Raw genomic sequence first — 19,870 nt, forward strand, 5'->3', positions numbered from 1 at the left:
TTGTTATGCGGTCTGACCGATAAAGATCTTCGTAGAATATGTAGGAGCCAATATGGGCATCCAGGTCCCGCTATTGGTTATTGACCAGAGAGGTGTCTCGGTCATGTCTACATAGTTCTCGAACCCGTAGGGTCCGCACACTTAACGTTAGTTGACGATATAGTACTATATGAGTTATGTAGTTTGATGACCGAATGTCGTTCAGAGTCCGAGATGAGATCACGGACATGACGAGGAACTCCGGAATGGTCTGGAGATAAAGTTTGATATATGGGATAGTAGTGTTTGATCTCTGGAAGGGTTCCGGAATTCACCGGAAGAGGTTCCGGATGTTTCCCGAAATGTTTGGGCATGAGAACACTTTATATGGGCTAAAGGGGAAAGTGCAAAAGGAAGTTTTGCGGAGACCAGAGGCTAGATGCCAGGAACCCTGGCGTCTAGGGGGTAGACGCCGGGAACCCTGGCGTCTAGCCCTGGAGTCCGAGAAGGACTCTTGCCTTTCGGGTGAAACCGACTTTGAGGAGGCTTTTACTCCAAGTTTCGACCCCAGGGCGCAACATATAAATAGAGGGGTAGGGCTAGCACCAAAGACACATCAAGAAACACCAAGCCGTGTGCCGGCAACCCCGTCCCCTCTAGTTTATCTTCCGTCATAGTTTTCGTAGTGCTTAGGCGAAGCCCTGTGGAGATTGTTCTTCACCAACACCGTCACCACGCTGTCGTGCTGCCGGAACTCATCTACTACTTCACCCCTCTTGCTGGATCGAGAAGGCGAGGACATCACCGAGCCGAACGTGTGCAGAACTCGGAGGTGTCGTGCTTTCGGTACTTGGGTCGGTCGGACGTGAAGACGTATGACTACATCAACCGCGTTGATATAACGCTTCTGCGAACGGTCTATGAGGGTGTGTAGACAACACTCTCCCCTCTCGTTGCTATGCATCACCATGATCTTGCGTGTGCGTAGGAAAATTTTGAAATTACTACGTTCCCCAACAACTCCATCACCCTGCCTTAATCCTCTCGATGGTTTAAACTCTTATCCTCGTGTTATATTAAACAGTACTAAAAAAGAAATAGAGGACACACATCGCATAATAGTTGTCACCCATCATCGTGAGAAGCCCAACTTCAGTATGACTGCTTGTAAATAATTCCATGCAACCCTGTTGTATGCCTTCATCATGTCAAGCTTAAGAGCGTAATGACCATTCTTCTTACCCTTACTCTTTTTCATAAGATGTAAGCACTTATAAGCTTTTTTGCGTGAAAACTTTCGATCTATTCATTTTCAATCATGGTAGTGCAACAAACATCAGAAATAATAAAAATTATATCCAGATTCGTAGACCACCTAGCGACGACAACAAGCACTGAAGCGAGCCAAAGTTGTGTCGCCGTCATCGCCCCTCCATCGCCGGAGTCGGGCACAACTCATAAGCTGCAATTACATTATCGACATGAGCCTACTAGGGAAAAATGTCGACTGCTCATCAGAGACTACTTTCAGAAGAATCTGTTTCAGCCTGTTAGCGAGTACTCTGATGCTATTTAATAGATCACATTGCACAAGCTAATTGGATGAACCGAGTACGAAATTTTGGGTTAGATACCTAAGGGATTAAGACGATGAACGTTTTGTTTACATCCTACATAGGGTCCTCTCCGTTGAGCAAACTCAACACTATATTTGTCACCTCATTACCACAAATATCCCAATGTTTCTGAAATAAGTGACCGGGGAAACCATCTGGCCTTGGAGCTTTAGTAAGAAACATTTGGAATAGAGCTTCCTTCACCGCCTTTTCATTATATGGTGCATTGAGAATATCATTCATGTTTGCAGCAACTTTCATTGGCACATGTGATAACAACTCTTCGATGCCAAAAGTATTATCTTGATGATATAGCATCATTTTTTTTTGTAGGGAGCACACTGGTGTCATCCAATATGGTGTGTGCCCGAAAGAGAGAAGAAAAATGAGCTTTACTAAGATGGCCCACGTAGCTATTTTAGCGACTATTAATCGCATTAGGGGAGTTTAGGGGAGAAGGAAGCGGTCCATTTCTTACGTAAATTTTAGTTTCGGGCCCACACAATGTGGTTTGGGCCCACGACTTGTCTGAATGTTTTTTGGCGAGAAGAATAGAGGAGCTCCTATGTATCGTGCTTTGCGTCAAATAGACGAGCACACTCACACGGGCTCCGCCCAACTAGGCGGCCCAAGTGGAGCCGCAAGCATTGAGCCGCACTGTATCAACATGGCTAATGTAGAAATTCAGCTGCTATAGCAACCAGAGTATTGTACGACGTTGCTACTGTAGCGACCCACACAAGTTCAGGTGCTATAGCGACTAGAGTACTGTACGTGGTCGCTATTGTAGCGACTCGGATAACGTAGCTAGGTTTTTTGGTCTCCTTTTATTTTGATCATTTAAAAAATCAAACATTAATTTAATTGGAAAATGTGAACCTTTTTTGAATGTGTAACAAATTTTTAAAATGGAATATTTAATAATTCCATACAATTTTTTAAAAAGGTGAGCATATTTTGTATATTTCCGAGCAATTTTTGAAAGCACGAACAAGTTTTGAACTGATGAGCAAAAAAAATGGAAAACAGGACTTAAAAAATACTGAATCTTTTTTCAAATGAGAACATTTTTAAAATTTGTGAATTTTTTTGGAAAAACGAATATTTTCTGAAACCCAAACAGTTTTATTATTGCTTGAAGAATTTTTTTAAAGGGAACTTTTTTATAAATTCCAAACAAAATATTTCAAAGCATGAACATTTTTGGAAAGCAAACATGTTTTGAAATTTTGAACAAATTTATTAATTTCCAAATACATTTTCAAAAAGGAAACCTTTTAAGAAAATACAAAGAAAAATATAAAAGGAACAACGGGAAAATAAATAAAAAGCATGTCCTTAAAAACTGGAACCTTCTAGAAAGTTCATAAAACCAGGGAAACATAAACCTGACTAAATGGGTTGGCCCAGTTGGATCGCTCTTCATCGACTCCATGCGAAACAAAATAATGTGCTTAAAAACTAGAACATTCTAGAATTTCCTAACACCAGTAAAACTAGGGAAACGGAAACCTAAGTTAATTGGCCGGTCTAGTTGGATCGCTCCTTGTCGGCTTTGTGTGAAAGAACAACAATAAGATGCATCGAGCGTCACATAGGAAATTCAGGGGGATTCCTATTTGGCGCTTCATCGCTCGTTAGTACACACTAGCACATATGCCCGTGCATTACAATGGGAGAGATAATTGACGTATCCACTGAAATATTCGTTAGCACGACCCAACAACATCTGAATTGGGCACAGGCACGACAGAGAAGTGCACACTGAAGTCTAGCAGAAATTCATTTCAGTAGTAAGCATGCTACACATACAATTCTTTTGGTGCAGTTTTTGTATGATTCTGATCTTAAAGAGCGTATTTTAAAAAAAAATCATACCAATGCATTATTTGTAAGTTGAAGCAATATTTGGAGTCTGCAACAAATCGTGAGAAAGTTCTCAATAAAAGGATTCTATTAAATATGGTTTAGACCATCTCTGCATATGCGGCAGTAACCACCGCGCCAACATGCCCGGTATGATAAATAACGTCATCTTCCATCTTTTCTTCTTTCTTCTTTCCATTTTCTTTTTTCCTTTTAATGTTTTTTTGCCTTTTGCTTTTGCTTTTTTTCTTTTTCTTCTTCGTGGTTTGATGTTTTTTTAATTCATGAACTTTTCTGAAAATCGATGAACTTTTTTCTCAAAATTGATGATTTTCTTATTCAATTTGATGCTTTTTTAAAATTTAATGAACTTTTTTGAAATTTGTAGATTTTTTTAAATCCATGAAGTTATTTCAGTTTTGACGAACTTTATTCAAAATATGGATGAACTTTTTTGAAATCAGTGATTTTAAATAAAAAATCGATGATTTTTTTTCCAATTCGATAAACTTTTTATCAAAAAGTTGATGAACTATTTTTGCAAATTCGTAATTTTTTCTAAAACTCATGAACTTTTTTTAAATTTTGTTGAACTATTTTTTCATAAACAAAACAATTTTCTAAAAATAATAATTCAAAAATCTAATAAATAGCGTGGATACAATGGTTCTTAAACATTCGGGGTTCCTCAATCAGTAGCGCTTGACAGCTGTAGTGGTTAGCGAAACACGTCGTCTGTTGCAGCGGCATGTTTACACGAGATAATTTTACTACGTGCGCGTCGTGGGCCGGCCCATGAGGTGGGGCGCGTGGGAGCTCCCGAAATTGATCCTCAAAATAAATGGAGCTCCCGAAATTCGGAAGAATGGTTCGTTCTTCCTCCAAACATCGCAGCTCATTCGGGCCGAATCTGCTCACTGCCTTTAGTGTTTTTCTTTCATTCAGTTTGTTTTAGTTGCGCACGCCGTCGCCCGTCGGCGCACACGGTATATGCATGCAAAATTGCATCCGTGAGCGGACCATGCAATCACGCCCATTCGCAGCTCGTACCAAAGCATGAACGGGCTCATGTTATTTCAGGGAGAATTTTCTAGTCGCGGAAAGGTCCATCCTTCCCCCCGCGCGCCTCATCTTGAGGCTGAGAGCTGGTCACGCACACGGCCTAGCTAGCCAGCCGCGGCTGTGGCTATCCTCGTCGAACCGTGGCACCCGCGGCCGCCTCTCACACACAGGCGCCCGACATGGTAAACCCCGACACGACTCACCCCGCGCGCCGCGCACTGCGTCGCCGTTTCGGGCTCGGCGTGCCGCCTCGACCGGCATCGGCTTATCCATTCCGGCGTCGCCGGAAATACCCCGCCACGCGGCATGCCGCCCATGCTCGGACTTGTCAGTACGTACGTGATCGGCACAGCTGCTTTTGAAACCGGCCAGGCTAATCATTTGGGCGTAGCTACCGTCGACGGATGGACGCCCATCCGGTCTGATCCACACGGGTTGCGTGGAGAAACTTGATCGGCTTTTCTTCTTCCTCGAGCGAGGAATTTAATCGGGAGCGCCGCTTTGGAATGGATTGACTCGTGTCTTTCGACGGCCGAGCTGATGATATTTCGCGCTGGGAGGAGATTACTCCATAATTTTTCTACTTTTGGGCACTGGCCCAGCAAGTAGACGCAGATGCCGCACGAGTGCGACGTCGAGGTGTCTCACGCGATACGGTTCGCTTTAAAGCCTTGTTGATCTTGACAGCCATTTACTATTTTTGGGACGATCCGTCGCTTCCTCTCTGCACTGCATTCAGTCCGTTCATGCAGCTCGCCCACACCACCGGGCAACTCTCCTATCTATCTCCGGTTATTTTGCATCCATAACGTGCTGGAATTAAGTGGTTTTCGTAAGAACGAAAAACGGACCTGGCTAAGTCAACTCCACGACAACCGTAGTAAAATGCTAACACGGCCATCTCACCTGCACATATGCGCGTTCCTAAGCATGCTCGTGAGGTGCAGCTAGCTGTCGAGATAGTTACACGCACTATCGTGGACCGATCGTTGCTTGATTAGTTTCTTATAATATATACATGCTCCCTCCAAACCAAAGTTTCCCTAACACATGTCCGGTTTAGTGGCCTGTACAGTACCCTTACTCATTGTTTTTGGCGATGAACTAGCTTTATTACTTTGCTTAATGGCAGCGATCCCTGGCTTTACCATGCTCGTAGTGCTCGACACTTTTGCAAAGCACTCTGGTTCATATGTTTGCCGACTGCGACGTCCAGGCCGCAGCATTTCGATCTTTTCTACTCTTGCCGTTGACACACGTGTGGCTCGTTGAACAGTCCGACGAGCCCTCGGGGGGTCCACCAAGTCTCGAAGCGCTACGGGTGATAGGAGGCGATCGCCAGGGCGACCGCGTTCTCTTGCCAGGGTTAGGGTTTCGAAGCACTGGGGTGGTTGGATTCTGGCAAAGCTTGGGGCGGCGGCGACGTCTCCCGTGAGTCAGGCCAGTCAACTTGTGTCTCCGCGCTTTGGAGCGGCACTCATGGCGGGAGAAGCAGGGGCGAAGGATGCCGACGCGGCGAACAAATCCACACCGATCCCATCTGGGACGGCGGCGGCCACGCCGGCGCGGAAGGGAGCCGGATCTGCTAGCAGGGAGGCGAGTAAGTCTCCCGTAGAGAGCAAAACGCCGGATGCGGCGGCAAGTCTTTCGGCGAGGTTAGGAGGCATGGTGCTTATGGACAAGGAGGAGGAGGGGTTTGTCTTCGAAGACCCACACCCGACTGTCCGTAAAGATCACCGTTGGTCTGCTGTAGGTAAAGTTTGTTCTCCCCGTCCTATGAAGATGTCCGTTGTGGAGAAGACGATGCCTAGGGCTTGGGGTCTACACAGAGAAGCTAAGTTTGCTGAGATTGGCCCTAATATTTTTGAAGTTCACTTTGGTTCTGAGGGTGACTATAGGCATGTCATACACAATGGCCCTTGGCAATTCGATTTCAGTGTGCTGGTGATGAAGAAGTATGAAGGAGATAAGAGACCGTCCGAGATGATTTTTGATAAAATTGATTGTGGGTAAGGATCTCGGACCTGCCACCAGACAAGAGGACTGAAGCCTTTGGGAGGGCATTGGAAGATTGGATAGGGGAGACGATGAAAGTTGATGTGAATAAAGATGGAGTTGCTAGAGGACAGAGTTTTAGGAACCGGACTAAGATCTCTGTGTTTGAACCGTTAATCCGTGGTATTTACTTGAGGAAGAAGAAGGATGATGAGGAGAAGACATGGTTTGATTTTTACTACGAGAAGATACCGCACTTTTGTTTTGACTGCGGTAGACTTGTTCACAAGGGGGGTGAGTGTTGGGGAACGTAGCAGAAATTCAAAATTTTCCTACGTGTCACCAAGATCTATCTATGGAGAAACCAGCAACGAGGGGAAGGAGAGTGCATCTACATACCCTTGCAGATCGCTAAGCGGAAGCGTTCAAGAGAACGGGGTTGAAGGAGTCGTACTCGGCGTGATTCAAATCACCGGAGATCCTAGTGCCGAACGGACGGCACCTCCGCGTTCAACACACGTACAGCCCGGTGACGTCTCCCACGCCTTGATCCAGCAAGGAGAGAGGGAGAGGTTGAGGAAGACTCCATCCAACAGCAGCACAACGGCGTGGTGGTGATGGAGGAGCGTGGTAGTCCAGCAGGGCTTCGCCAAGCACCGCGGAAGAGGAGGAGTACGAGAGGTAGGGCTGCACCAAGAGGGAGAAGTTCTCGTGTCTATAGCAGCCCCAAACCTCAAATATATATAGGGGAGGGAGAGGGCTGCGCCCCCATCTAGGGTTCCCCCCCCCCAAGGGGTGCGGCCAGCCCTAGATGGGGCTTGGGGAGGCGGCCAAGAGGGGGAGAGATGGGAGGCGCGCCTGGGGTGGGCCTTAGGGCCCATCTGCCCTAGGGTTTGCCCCCTCCCACTCTCCCTTGCGCCTTGGGTCCCTTGTGGGGGGCGCACCAGCCCACCTGGGACTGGTTCCCTCCCACACTTGGCCCATGCAGCCCTCCGGGGTTGGTGGCCCCACTTGGTGGACCCCCGGGACCCTCCCGGTGGTCCCGGTACGTTACCGATAAAACCCGAAACTTTTCCGGTGACCAAAACAGGACTTCCCATATATAAATCTTTACCTCCGGACCATTTCGGAACTCCTCGTGACGTCCGGGATCTCATCCGGGACTCCGAACAACATTCGGTAACCACATACAAACTTCCTTTATAACCCTAGCGTCATCGAACCTTAGGTGTGTAGACCCTACGGGTTCGGGAACCATGCAGACATGACCGAGACGTTCTCCGGTCAATAACCAACAGCGGGATCTGGATACCCATGTTGGCTCCCACATGTTCCACGATGATCTCATCGGATGAACCACGATGTCAAGGACTTAATCAATCCCGTATTCAATTCCCTTTGTCTAGCGGTATTTTACTTGCCCGAGATTCGATCGTCGGTATACCGATACCGTGTTCAATCTCGTTACCGGCAAGTCTCTTTACTCGTTCCGTAACACATCATCCCGTGATCAACCCCTTGGTCACATTGTGCACATTCTGATGATGTCCTACCGAGTAGGCCCAGAGATACCTCTCCGTTTACACGGAGTGACAAATCCCAGTCTCGATTCGTGCCAACCCAACAGACACTTTCGGAGATACCTGTAATGCACCTTTATAGCCACCCAGTTACGTTGTGACGTTTGGTACACCCAAAGCATTCCTACGGTATCCAGGAGTTGCACAATCTCATGGTCTAAGGAAAAGATACTTGACATTAGAAAAGCTTTAGCATACGAACTACACGATCTTTGTGCTAGGCTTAGGATTGGGTCTTGTCCATCACATCATTCTCCAAATGATGTGATCCCGTTATCAACGACATCCAATGTCCATGGTCAGGAAACCGTAACCATCTATTGATCAATGAGCTAGTCAACTAGAGGCTTACTAGGGACATGGTGTTGTCTATGTATCCACACATGTATTACGGTTTCCGGTCAATACAATTATAGCATGGATAATAAACGATTATCATGAACAAGGAATTATAATAATAATAACTAATTTATTATTGCCTCTAGGGCATATTTCCAACAGTCTCCCACTTGCACTAGAGTCAATAATCTAGTTCACATCGCCATGTGATTAACACTGATAGGTCACATCGCCATGTGACCAACATCCAAAGAGTTTACTAGTGTCACTAAACTAGTTCACATCACCATGTGATTAAGACTCAATGAGTTCTGGGGTTTGATCATGTTTTGCTTGTGAGAGAGGTTTTAGTCAACGGGTCTGCAACATTCAGATCCGTATGTATTTCGCAAATCTCTATGTCACATTGTAAATGCTGCTTCCACGCTCCACTTGGAGCTATTCCAAATGGTTGCTCCACTATACGTATCCGGTTTGCTACTCAGAGTCACTCGGATAGGTGTTAAAGCTTGCATCGACGTACCCCTTTACGTCGAACTCTTTATCACCTCCATAATCGAGAAACATGTCCTTATTTACTCCAAGGACAATTTTGACCGCTGTCCAATGATCCCCATTCCTGAATCATTCTTGTACCCCTTGACTGACTCATGGCAAGGCACACTTCCGGTGCGGTACACAGCACAGCATACTATAGAGCCTACGTCTAAAGCATAGGGGACGACCTTCGTCCTTTCTCTCTTTTCTGCCGTGGTCGAGCTTTAACTCTTAACTTCATACCTTACAACTCAGGCAAGAACTCCTTCTTTGACTGATCCATCTTGAACACCTTCAAGATCATGTCAAGGTATGTGCTCATTTGAAAGTACCATTAAGCGGTTTTTATCTATCCTTATAGATCTTGATGCTCAATGTTCAAGTAGCTTAATCCAGGTTTTCTACTGAAAAACACCTTTCAAATGACCATGTATGCTTTCCAGAAATTCTACATCATTTCTGATCAACAATATGTCAACAACATATACTTATCAGAAATTCTATAGCGCTCCCACTCACTTCTTTGGAAATACAAGTTTCTCATAAACTTTATATAAACCCAAAATCTCTGATCATCTCATCAAAGCGTACATTCCAACTCCGAGATGCTTACTCCAGTCCTTAGAAGGATCGCTGGAGCCAGCATACCTTTTAGCATCCTTAGGATCGACAAAAACTTTCTGATTGTATCACATACAACCTTTCCTTACGAAGACTGGTAAGGAAACTCGTTTTGACATCCATCTACCAGATTTCATAAATGCAGCTAATGCTAACATGATTCCGACGGACTTAAGCATCGCTGCGGGTGAGAAAATCTCACCGTAGTCAACTCCTTGAACTTGTGAAAAACTCTTCGCCACAAGTCGAGCTTCATAGACGGTAACATTACCGTCCACGTCCGTGTTTTTCTTAAAGATCCATTTATCTCAATGACTTGCCTATCGGGCAAGTCCACCAAAGTCCATGCTTTGTTCTGATACATGGATCCTATCTCGGATTTCATGGCTTCTAACCATTTGTCGAAATCCGGGCCCACCATCGCTTCTCCATAGCTCGTAGGTTCATTGTTGTCTAGCAACATGACCTTCAAGACATGATTATTGTACCACTCGGAAGTAGTACGCATCCTTGTCACCCTACGAGGTACGGTAGTGACTTGATCCGAAACTTCATGATCACTATCATAAGCTTCTACTTCAATTGGTGTAGGCGCCACAGGAACAACTTCTTGTGCCCTGTTGCACACTAGTTGAAGTGATGGTTCAATAACCTCATCAAGTCTCCACCATCCTCCCACTCAATTCTTTCGAGAGAAACTTTTCTTCGAGAAAGGACCCGTTTCTAGAAACAATTACTTTTGCTTCCGGATCTTGAGATAGGAGGTATACCCAACTGTTTTGGGTATCCTATGAAGATGTATTTATCCGTTTCGGGTTCGAGCTTATCACGATGAAACCTTTTCACATAAGCATCGCAGCCCCAAACTTTTAAGAAACGACAACTTAGGTTTCTCCAAACCATAGTTCAAACAGTGCCGTCTCAACGGAATTACGTGGTGCCCTATTAAAGTGAGTGCGGTTGTCTCTAATGCCTAACCCATGAACGATAGTGGTAATTCGATAAGAGACATCATGGTACGCACCATATCCAATAGGGTGCAACTATGATGTTCGGACACACCATCACACTATGGTGTTCCAGGCGGTATTAATTGTAAAACAATTTCCACAGTGTCTTAATTGCGTGCCAAAGCTCGTAACTCAGATACTCATCTCTATGATCAAATCATAGACATTTTATCCTCTTGTCACAATGATCTTTAACTTCACTCTGAAATTACTTGAACCATTCAATAATTCAGACTTGTGTTTCATCAAGTAAATATACTCAACATCTACTCGAATCATCTGTGAAGTCAGAACATAACGATATTCACTGCATGCCTCAGCACTCATTGGACTGCACACATCAAAATGTGTTACTTCCAACAGGTTGCTACCTTGTTCCATCTTACTGAAACTGAGGCTTTTCAGTCATCTTGCCCATGTGGTATGATTTGCATATCTGAAGTGATTCAAAATCAAGTGAGTCCAAACGATCCATCTGCATGGAGTTTCTTCATGCGTATGCACCAATAGACATGGTTTGCATGTCTCAAACTTTTCAAAAACGAGTGACTCCAAAGATCCATCAACATGGAGCTTCTTCATGCGTTTTATACCAATATGACTTACATGGCAGTGCCACAAGTACGTGGTACTATCATTACTATCTTATATCTTTTGGCATGAAAATGTGTATCACTACGACCGAGATTCAATAAACCATTCCTTTAGGTGCAAGACCATTGAAGGTATTATTCAAATAAATAGAGTAACCATTATTCTCCTTAAATGAATAACCGTATTGCGATAGACATAATCCAATCATGTCTATGCTCAACACAAACACCAAATGACAATTATTCAGGTTTAATACTAATCTTGATGGTAGAGGGAGCGTGCGATGTTTGATCACATCAAACTTGGAAACACTTCCAACACATATCGTCAGCTCACCTTTAGCTAGTCTCCGTTTATTCCGTAGCTCTTTTATTTCGAGTTACTAACACTTAGCAACCGAACCGGTATTTTATACCCTGGTGCTACTAGGAGTACTAGTAAAGTACACATTAACATAATGTATATCCAATATACTTCTATCGACCTTGCCAGCCTTCTCATCTACCAAGTATCTAGGGTAATTCCGCTCTAGTGACTATTCCCCTTATCACAGAAGCACTTAGTCTCGGGTTTGGGTTCAACCTTGGGTTTCTTCACTGGAGCAGCAGCTGATTTGCCGTTTCATGAAGTATCCCTTCTTGCCCTTGCCCTTCTTGAAACTAGTGGTTTCACCAACCATCAACAATTGATGCTCCTTCTTGATTTCTAATTTCGCGGTGTCAAACATCGTGAATACCTCAAGGATCATCATATCTATCCCTGATATGTTATAGTTCATCACGAAGCTCTAGCAGCTTGGTGGCAATGACTTTGGAGAAACATCACTATCTCATCTGGAAGATCAACTCCCACTCGATTCAAGTGATTGTCGCACTCAGACAATCTGAGCACAAGCTCAACGATTGAGCTTTTCTCCCTTAGTTTGCAGGCTAAGAAACTCGTCGGAGGTCTCATACCTCTTGACGTGGGCACGAGCCTGAAATCCCAATTTCAGCCCTTGAAACATCTCATATGTTCTGCGATGTTTTGAAAACGTCTTTAGTGCCTCAACTCTAAACCGTTTAACTGAACTATCACGTAGTTATCAAAACGTGTATGTCCGATGTTCGCAACATCCACAAACGACGTTTGGGGTTCAGCACACTGAGCAGTGCATTAAGGACATAAGCTTTTTACTGTCCGCATAATTGCTACTATCAACTTTCAACTATATTTTCTCTAGGAACATATCTAAACAGTGGAACTAAAGCGCGAGCTTACGACATAATTTGCAAAGGTCTTTTGACTATGTTCAGGATAATTAAGTTCATCTTATGAACTCCCACTCAGATAGACATCCCTCTGGTCATCTAAGTGATTACATGATCCGAGTCAACTAGGCCGTGTCCGATCATCACGTGAGACGGACTAGTCATCATCGGTGAACATCTTCATGTTGATTGTATCTACCATACGACTCATGCTCAACCTTTCGGTCTCTGTGTTCCGAGGCCATGTCTGTACATGCTAGGCTCGTCAAGTTAACCCTAAGTGTATTGCATGTGTAAATCTGTCTTACACCCGTTGTATGTGAACGTAAGGATCTATCACACCCGATCATCACGTGGTGCTTCGAAACGACGAACTGTAGCAACGGTGCACAGTTAGGGGAGAACACTTCTTGAAGTTGTTGTAAGGGATCATCTTATTTACTACCGTCGTTCTAAGTAAACAAGATGCATAAACATGATAAACATCACATGCAATCAAATAGTGACATGATATGGCCAATATCATTTTGCTCCTTTTGATCTCCATCTTCGGGGCTCCATGATCATCATCGTCACCGGCATGACACCATGATCTCCATCATCATGATCTCCATCATCGTGTCTTCATGAAGTTGTCTCGCCAACTATTACTTCTACTACTATGGCTACCGGTTAGCAATAAAGTAAAGTAATTGCATGGCGTTGTTCAATGACACGCGGGTCATACAATAAATAAAGACAACTCCTATGGCTCCTGCCGGTTGTCATACTCATCGACATGCAAGTCGTGATTCCTATTACAAGAACATGATCAATCTCATACATCACATATCATTCATCACATTCTTCTTGGCCATATCACATCACATAGCATACCCTGCAAAAACAAGTTAGACGTCCTCTAATTGTTGTTTGCATGTTTTACGTGGCTGCTATGGGTTTCTAGCAAGAACGTTTCTTACCTACGCAAAAACCACAACGTGATATGTCAATTGCTATTTACCCTTCATAAGGACCCTTTTCATCGAATCCGTTCCGACTAAAGTGGGAGAGACTGGCACCCGCTAGCCACCTTATGCACCAAGTGCATGTCAGTCGGTGGAACCTGTCTCACGTAAGAGTACGTGTAAGGTCGGTCCGGGCCGCTTCATCCCACAATACCGTCGAAACAAGATTGGACTAGTAATGGTAAGCATATTGAACAAAATCAACGCCCACAACTACTTTGTGTTCTACTCGTGCAAAGAATCTACGCAATAGACCTAGCTCATGATGCCACTGTTGGGGAACGTAGCAGAAATTCAAAATTTTCCTACGTGTCACCAAGATCTATCTATGGAGAAACCAGCAACGAGGGGAAGGAGAGTGCATCTACATACCCTTGTAGATCGCTAAGCGGAAGCGTTCAAGAGAACGGGGTTGAAGGAGTCGTACTCGTCGTGATTCAAATCACCGGAGATCCTAGTGCCGAACGGACGGCACCTCCGCGTTCAACACACGTACAGCCCGGTGACGTCTCCCACGCCTTGATCCAGCAAGGAGAGAGGGAGAGGTTGAGGAAGACTCCATCCAACAGCAGCACAACGGCGTGGTGGTGATGGAGGAGCGTGGTAGTCCAGCAGGGCTTCGCCAAGCACCGCGGAAGAGGAGGAGTACGAGAGGTAGGGCTGCACCAAGAGGGAGAAGTTCTCGTGTCTATAGCAGCCCCAAACCTCAAATATATATAGGGGAGGGAGAGGGCTGCGCCCCCATCTAGGGTTTCCCCCCCCCCAAGGGGTGCGGCCAGCCCTAGATGGGGCTTGGGGAGGCGGCCAAGAGGGGGAGAGAGGGGAGGCGCGCCTGGGGTGGGCCTTAGGGCCCATCTGCCCTAGGGTTTGCCCCCTCCCACTCTCCCTTGCGCCTTGGGTCCCTTGTGGGGGGCGCACCAGCCCACCTGGGGCTGGTTCCCTCCCACACTTGGCCCATGCAGCCCTCCGGGGTTGGTGGCCCCACTTGGTGGACCCCCGGGACCCTCCCGGTGGTCCCGGTACGTTACCGATAAAACCCGAAACTTTTCTGGTGACCAAAACAGGACTTCCCATATATAAATCTTTACCTCCGGACCATTCCGGAACTCCTCGTGACGTCCGGGATCTCATCCGGGACTCCGAACAACATTCGGTAACCACATACAAACTTCCTTTATAACCCTAGCGTCATCGAACCTTAAGTGTGTAGACCCTACGGGTTCGGGAACCATGCAGACATGACCGAGACGTTCTCCGGTCAATAACCAACAGCGGGATCTGGATACCCATGTTGGCTCCCACATGTTCCACGATGATCTCATCGGATGAACCACGATGTCAAGGACTTAATCAATCCCGTATTCAATTCCCTTTGTCTAGCGGTATTTTACTTGCCCGAGATTCGATCGTCGGTATACCGATACCTTGTTCAATCTCGTTACCGGCAAGTCTCTTTACTCGTTCCGTAACACATCATCCCGTGATCAACCCCTTGGTCACATTGTGCACATTCTGATGATGTCCTACCGAGTGGGCCCAGAGATACCTCTCCGTTTACACGGAGTGACAAATCCCAGTCCCGATTCGTGCCAACCCAACAGACACTTTCGGAGATACCTATAATGCACCTTTATAGCCACCCAGTTACATTGTGACATTTGGTACACCCAAAGCATTCCTACAGTATCCGGGAGTTGCACAATCTCATGGTCTAAGGAAAAGATACTTGACATTAGAAAAGCTTTAGCATACAAACTACACGATCTTTGTGCTAGGCTTAGGATTGGGTCTTGTCCATCACATGATTCTCCAAATGATGTGATCCCGTTATCAACGACATCCAATGTCCATGGTCAGGAAACCGTAACCATCTATTGATCAACGAGCTAGTCAACTAGAGGCTTACTAGGGACATGGTGTTGTCTATGTATCCACACATGTATTACGGTTTCCGGTCAATACAGTTATAGCATGGATAATAAACGATTATCATGAACAAGGAATTATAATAATAATAACTAATTTATTATTGCCTCTAGGGCATATTTCCAACAGTGAGTGCGATCCCCCCAGTTGACTCGTCGTCACAGTGGGGGGGGCTGGCTTCGGGCGTCCCCAGGGAGGAACAATGGGAGCAAAGATGGGTCAAAAACTGGAGGTATGGGAGACCAGAACAGCTATGGAAGCTCTCACACGGGTGAGACGACTAACAACAACACCATGCACCCGAGGGTCAGGGATATGCCTACAAAAAGAAATTTACAAACGGAATTTTCGCGCACTTCGGACGGTCGCACTGGTGACCGTCCATCGCATGCAACAGAGGAAGTATCCAGCCCAAACAGAGCTATAGAGAAGCTAGACATGACACGTGGGAGAGACCTCAGGGACAACCTTGAGGCCAGGAGGGAGGCGGAGATGAGAAGTAAACTAATGGAGCAGTGTGTTGGAAGTCAAAGGGGTGATATCAGGGAGGCGAGGCGCGAAGAGAAAACAAATGATGGCAGCAGGGGGTACAGCAGGAACCATGCTTCGGGGGGACATAATGGGCGCCATGCAGATCTGGAGCGGGTCGACCCACTGGGGGGACCCGGTATGCATGGGAATCAGGAACGACGTAGGGGTTACTACGTGAGGAAGGACATGTCAGATCATCAGGAGAGACGTCGCTCGGAACCAACCTCTTGGAGAGAGGAGGATAATAGGAAGAGGAGGCCGAGGCAGGTGTGGATACCAAAAGGAGAGGCAGAAGGGACAGAGATGATAATGATCGCCCAGGGCCGCCGAGAGCAATGAATCTCCTTGCCTGGAACTGTCGAGGATTGGGGTTGGACTCGATAGTGGGCGAACTATGTGACCTTATTAGGTCTCACAACCCAGCGGTGGTGTTCCTTTCAGAAACAAAAAAATCAGCTAAAGCAATGGAACGGTTGAAATGGAGTCTAGGATTCACTAGTGGAGTTGCGATGAGTTGCAATGGGAGAAGTGGGGGATTGGCTTTGTGGTGGAGGGAGAATGTTAAAGTTACAATGAGGCCGTGGTGCCAATACTTTATAGATGCTGAGATTGAGTGGGAGAGTAAACTCTATAGGATCACTGGATTCTATGGAGAACCCAAAACCGAGTTGAGGAAAAAAATCATGGGATGCTATCCGCTTTCTTCGGGCTCAAGATAATCTACCGTGGCTCTGTGTCGGCGATTTTAACGAGGCCCTCTTCCGTACTGATCAAGTGGGGGGTAACCCAAGGTGCTTCAATCAAATGGAGGATTTTCGAGATTGCTTAGCCGACTGCGGCCTAGCTGATCTTGGCTTTACTGGCTACCCCTACACATGGGATAACAAAAGGGATGGACAGGATAATATTCAGGTTCGGTTGGATCGTGCCACATGCAATGATGGTTTTTTGAGTTTGTTTCCTGAGACTTCAGTAGAGCATCTACTATGTGAAGAATCGGACCAACAAGCTCTCCTGGTGCGTATGTTGGAGACGGATCCACAGCGCCCGGGGATGGGGGATCGGCCGTTTAGATATGAGGAGGCTTGGACCAAACATGAACAGTATGAGGCCATGATAGCGGAGGCTTGGGAAGCGGCGAGCACGGGTAAGGAGGGGGTAACGGCAGTTTGGCAGAAAGTTGGCAAAATGGCGGGCTCGATGCAGAGATGGGCGCGAGAGGTATTTGGGTCGATACAGAGGAAGATCAAACAGTTGAAAGCCCAACTCTTGGAAGCAAAAGAACGGGCGCTTAGCTCGTGTTATCAGCACGAGGTTCGGGAGCTAGAAGAGCAATTGAGGGAGGTATATGAACGAGAAGAAATTATGTACAGACAGCGCTCCATAGTGGATTGGCTAAAGGCAGGTGATCAAAATACTAAGTATTTTCAGAACCGGGCATCGCATCGTAAAAGAAAGAACACCATCAAGGCTTTGCGGCGACCCGATGGCACTAGGTGTACTGTGGACGAGGAGATGAGAGCCATGGCAGCTTCGTTCTATGAAGAGTTGTTCAGGTCAGAAGGATCGGTGGGGGTGGAGGGAGTGCTACAAAATATTCAGTGGGCGGTTACACAGGAGATGAACACGGAGTTGACAACACGGATTTCAGATTCTGAAATAGAGATGGCTCTATTTCACATGGGGCCGACTAAAGCCCCGGGGCCGGATGGGCTCCCCGCGCTCTTTTATCAGCGACACTGGTCGCTGCTCCGGGATGATATTTGCAGAGCTATGCGGGATTTCTTGGGTGGAGTAGCTACACCGGAGGGTTTTAATGCTACAGTGATAGTCATGATTCCAAAAGTCAACTCCCCGGAGCTGTTGTCCCAGTTTCGACCGATTAGCTTATGTAATGTGCTTTACAAGATAGCTACAAAGGTGTTGGCCAATAGATTAAAGGGTATACTTTCTTTGCTTATATCAGAGGAGCAGAGTGCTTTCGTGCCTGGGCGCCTTATCACAGATAACGTGCTAGTGGCCTATGAGTGTGTCCATGCCATTCGCAACAGGAAGAGGAAGAGACCCTTATGTGCTGTAAAGCTTGATATGATGAAGGCCTATGACCGTGTTGAGTGGGTGTTCTTAAAGCAGATGCTGGAACGGTTTGGTTTTGCACCGTCATGGATAGAGATGATCATGCGGTGTGTGACGACGGCAAGCTTCTCAGTAAAGCTTAATGGTGCATGTTCTAGGTGTTTCTTACCCCCCGAGGTCTCAGACAGGGAGATCCTCTGTCGCCTTATCTGTTCTTATTTTGTGTCGAGGGTTTCTCTGCTCTGTTGAGGAAAGCTCAAGCAGAAAATAGACTGAAAGGAGTGACGTTTGGGAGCACTGGCCCCCATGTCACGCATCTCCTTTTTGTAGATGATGGTATTGTGTTCTTGGAGGGGTCCACTGAGTATGTAGAGACTCTAAGGGAGGTCTTAGTGAGTTACGAGCAAGCTTCGGGACAGAAGGTGAATTTGCAGAAATCCTCGATTTTCTTTGGCAAGGGTTGTCAGGACAACACGAAGGAAGAGCTCAAAGCGGTGTTGGGGGTGACCTCGGAAGCACTAAGTGAACGGTACCTCGGTCTTCCAACACTGGTTGGACGATCAAAAGAGGGCACTTTTCGCTATGTAACGGAGAGCTCAAAAGGTAAATGTAGTGGATGGAAGGGTTTGGTCTTTCAAAGAAGGCAAGGGAGGTACTTATCAAGTCTGGTCTCTAAGCAGTACCAACTTTCACCATGAGTTGTTTCCACATCACAAAAAAAACGTGCCGGAATCTGAATTCTATCCCATCAAAATTCTGGTGGGGGGCAAAGGATGGTGAGAAAAAAGTACATTGGATTTCATGGCAAAAGATGTGCACCTCTAAAAGGGATGGAGGTATGGGCTTCCGCGACCTGATAGCGTTTAATCAGGTTCTACTTGCAAAGCAAGCCTGGCATGTCTTACAATACCCGGAGGCGTTAGTGGTAACAGTGCTCAAGGCGCGCTACTTCAAAGAGGAATCCATTTTGAGCGCAACGTGTCCTGCTATGGCTTCATACACTTACATAAGCATTTTGCATGGCCGGGATCTACTTCGCGAAGGCCTGGTTTGGAGAATTGGAGACGGCTCCAAGGTGAGTATACATCACAGTAACTGGATCCCGAGGGGCGGGTCCATGAAGGCGCTGGGACAGACGTATATTCCTGGAGTGACGAAGGTGACCGATCTCCTTTTGCCGGATGGAAGAAGCTGGAATCGCGACCGAGTCAGGGAGATGTTCACCCCGGACGATGCTACTGACATTCTGCAGATTGTGGTGGGTGGTTTGGGTGTTGATGACTACCAAGCTTGGAATTTCACAAATAATGGAGTCTTCTCTATACGCTCAGCTTATCACCTGAAAATGGCCATGAGCAGATCGCGCTCCGCACGGCCTGAGTCATTCAGCTCGGTGAATAAACACAAGGCGTACATGGCCCTTTGGGGCACGAATGCACCGGGAAAGGCTAAGATTCATCTCTAGAGACTAATTTCAAATAGACTGGCAGTTGGATCAGAACTCCATCGACGAAGGATAAAACCTGGAGTCTTCTGTGTTGCTTGTGGGCGTGAGGAAACTATATTTCATCGGTTTTGGGCGTGTCCACACTCTGAACTTTTTTGGCAGCTATTTCGATCGAAGAAGGGAGATTTGGTGGCGATCCCACCATGCCAGATGGACTCCCAGAGAGAGATAGCACGTTGGCTACTACAGTGGCTGGCGGGAGCATCCGATGAAGCAAAGCAGGCAACGGTGCAGGCATTGTATAGCCTATGGCTGGCGAGGAACGAGACACGAGAAGGGAAAATGATCAAACACCCACATGAAATACTGGGTTCGGTTTTGAGGCAAATGGAGGAGCGGGAGCTGGCACATCCCGCATCAGGTAACACTCCGGC

The sequence above is a fragment of the Triticum dicoccoides genome, chromosome 3A (assembly GCF_002162155.2).
Source record: "Triticum dicoccoides isolate Atlit2015 ecotype Zavitan chromosome 3A, WEW_v2.0, whole genome shotgun sequence".
Lineage (NCBI taxonomy): Eukaryota > Viridiplantae > Streptophyta > Magnoliopsida > Poales > Poaceae > Triticum > Triticum dicoccoides.